This window comes from Dermochelys coriacea, chromosome 1 (genome assembly GCF_009764565.3).
Source record: "Dermochelys coriacea isolate rDerCor1 chromosome 1, rDerCor1.pri.v4, whole genome shotgun sequence".
Classification (NCBI taxonomy): Eukaryota; Metazoa; Chordata; order Testudines; family Dermochelyidae; genus Dermochelys; species Dermochelys coriacea.
This window is the reverse complement of record NC_050068.2, coordinates 186,005,605-186,008,954: the sequence shown is the minus strand read 5'-3', so window position 1 is coordinate 186,008,954 and position 3,350 is coordinate 186,005,605. Positions and strand designations below refer to the sequence as shown.

General features: G+C 43.5%; 1 long non-coding RNA gene across 1 annotated transcript; it reads left to right on the top strand.

The window, feature by feature from the left end:
* Positions 1-1,784: 1,784 nt before the first annotated feature.
* Positions 1,785-3,072, top strand: LOC119850179. Its single transcript, XR_005290749.2, has 3 exons — positions 1,785-2,094; positions 2,780-2,812; positions 2,957-3,072. It is a non-coding gene; the product is annotated as an uncharacterized LOC119850179 (long non-coding RNA).
* The last annotated feature ends 278 nt before the right edge of the window (positions 3,073-3,350 follow it).

The following is a 3,350-nucleotide window of genomic DNA, read 5'->3' as shown; positions in this document are numbered from 1 at the left end:
CTCCCCCCAGCCTAAGGGTAGGATCCACAGGTCCAGGATTTCAAATAATTGTGGGGAACAACTAAGGAGATAACAGGAATGGGAGCGAGGTCACAGGGCTAAATGAAGGGAACCTGATGGGGACACGGAGCAGAGAACCCCGGACAGTGCCCACTGCTCCTCAGTGTCAAGGGGAGTCAGCAGACGCTGCCCAGAGGAACTCTGCCCGGATGCGTGAACAGACTGAGGAGCAGAAATAGGCTCCACAGTCGCAGGAAACCCCGTCAGCCAACCTCCTCTCCCTGGTTTTGTAGATGGCCATTTTGGCCAGGGCTAGGAGGAGGTTGACACCAGGCAAGCGAAAAACAGATGACAAAGGAAGAGAAGCTGCCCTGGGTGAAGGCAGGAGAACACATCAATGGTGGAGTGGGAGACCCAGATCTCCATATTCTCTGCCTTTCAAGACACAGAGGGAGGTTTTAGCTTATGTTGGATGATGGCCAGTCACTTATGAGCATAGACCGAAAAGCCTCTAAGGGGCATTCAGAGAAATCACTGGAACAAATTCAGTGGGGTTACACAGAGGGAGGGCAGAATTTGGCCCAGCGTGTATAAATCTGGGGCTAAATCCCAGCTCTCCCTGTGTTTGCAGCAAGGATCTGCACAGCCATGGTGAGGAATCTGAATCCTGCAGCCCTCCCCTCTGAGGCAGTTGCGCAACAGCAACAGAGCAATACAACACACCTGCCTGCCTAGATGTAGAGTCTATGACACACACACCCTGCATTCACATACACTGACAGTCATAATCAGGCCCTTAAGAAAGTCTGCTGTTTCATCCTAGCAGGGAAGAGGTGGAGTGATAAGGAGACAGAATGGGAGTGTGAGACACTGGTCTTAGCTTTGAAATAATGCTGTTGGGTACAGAGAAAGGATACACCGCTCAGGATCATTCAGGACTGGGAGTGAAACTGGCCAGCCAGTCCCATCTGAAAAAGGTGTAGATTGCTAGGCAAAAAGGAGCTGGGCCCGGGTTGTCAGGAAGAGGAAGCCAGAAGGGAAGTACTTGGTTTTTCAGCCACAATCCAACCATTTTTACTAGATAAATAAGTTAACTGAGGTGGTGCTGTGCATGTGCACCTCCCCCAAAAGCAATCTAATCATTTATTGAAAGCCAACTCTGAGAGTTATACCTACCTACCTACCTGCTGATTTATCTGGAACCATCACCTTGTTAGTTACAACTTTTGGAGGGATTACACCCACCTTTCTCCCCCAAACAAGAGAGCACTTCCCAGACATGCTGTATGAAATAGAGGCTTAACACGTCATCACAGCACTAATTGTATTGAATCCCTCTTGGAGTTCTGTTGATCTCATATTTTCAAAGAGATGCTGGTTCTTGATCATTTATTAATATTAATGAGCACAGAGACTTGTTTCACTTACCCATTTATTTGGCTGAACTGCATTATTCTCATGTAACCCTCTGAAAAGACCCAAACAATCTTTTATGACTGGCATAAAATAATTAGCTAGTAATTAGAAACACCCATCTCAAATTAGTTAAATATTTGTGCCAGACTTTTTCCATTTTGTCTCCCAGACCTCAACTGGGGGTCGCAGTGCAATTAAGGGAGGACATGAGAAAGATTTCACAGTGGTGCTGCAAGCTTGGAATTATACATTTCCATGAGAATGTTTGGTGTCTTACAGATGTCAGTAAGGAATTGTTGGCTTTGTTCTCCAAATCTAAATCATTCACTCTAATTTTGATTTGTGCTGTATAATGAATTGGTCACTCTCCATTTCTGACTAGTATCTTTTGGTCAATCAGAGTTTTCCACTGTGAAACAGTTACAAGTGAATAAATAATGACAAGTGATGCAGAGGGGCTGAGGGCATGGTTTGTATCTTCTGAGCCTAATTCTTCCCCAACTGAAGTCAAGGGTAAAAATTCCATTGCCTTCAATGGGAAGAGGACTGGGATCTCTGTTTTTAATAGTGCATATCCTCTGTGTAGCTTTGATACCTTGGTGATGTCAGTGACCTTGAGCTGTTCTTCTGTTACCTATTTTAGAGGGCACCTTCTCGTTCTCCTGCTGCCACTAAATGGTAAGTGTTTGGTATTGCACCACATGGGCTGCTGTAGCTGGAAAGCCCATTTTAACACTGAGGCCATACGCATATTTTGCCCCCTGGGCACAAAAGGATGCATAAGTGTTATTGCCAGCAAGTTCCACTTCTGAGGCCCAGGTAATACATAAAAACTCAAAAATGATTGAGTTCTGTTTGTTGGAGATACGATTCCAGAAAATCTGTGGCACTAAAAAAATCACCCATTTGTTTGAATGTCCACCATACTATGTGCATAAAAATAATGACACCGATATAATAGGTCCAATTAAAGACATTGTTGCAGCCTTAGCAAAATATACCTTTCCGATGACATGTGGCATGACCTTCAACTCCTGATAGTCTTAGAAGGAGTTTGCATCCGACTGTTCATAGGGTCAAAACATCCAAATTATCTGTATTATCTTAACCACATAATTATATTTTGCTAATCACAGTAGTACCTAGGAACCAAATGCATGAACCTCTAACTTCAGTGTGCTCCTGGTCATGCTCTGTTCTCTGATCGACCCTTGGTACAGCTGTAACTCTGCAGGGTTTTTTCCCCCTTCTTGGAGATGTTTGGGGGGAGTGGGAGGGAGAGGATTCATAGTTGTTATATAAATACAAGATATTTATTTCCTTTAGAGCTAGAGGAGAGCTATCACATTTTATCTTCACGCAGGTACCAGAGTGCAGGCTGCCTCATCTAAAAAATGTAAGTAAAGTGAATGGGCTCAGCAGTGTTCTCAGTGATATGAATGCATCAACTCAAGAAATACATGAATTAATACTGTATGATCTGAATGTCTGGGTCTTGAGAAAGGGCAGTGACTTAGTTCTTTTTCTATTTCATCTGCAGCCATTATATTTCTGCCTGTGAACTCATCTGATTTCACAAGCAAGCAGATGCAGGATTAGGCACTAGATGAATGAAAAGGAATACACAGGTGCTGCAAGAAGTTAGCTGTTGTACTTTAGTATGCAGTTCCCAGCATTGTGCTGCAGGTACTGTCTTTTGGATGAGATATAAAAACATGGTTCTGACTTCTTGTGGTCATTAAAGATTTCTTGGTGTTCTGGCTAAATTCCAATTCAGAGAATTACGTTCTGCCTCTCTTTAATTCCACAGGTAGTCTCAGCTGGATATAGTATCTTTACTTCCTGTTCCACACCGCTGTGTAGTGCTGCTATTAAACTGCCTCAATGTTCAACCTCAGAGTTGGCTGTTATTGTAATGATAGAAGTGATTTGAA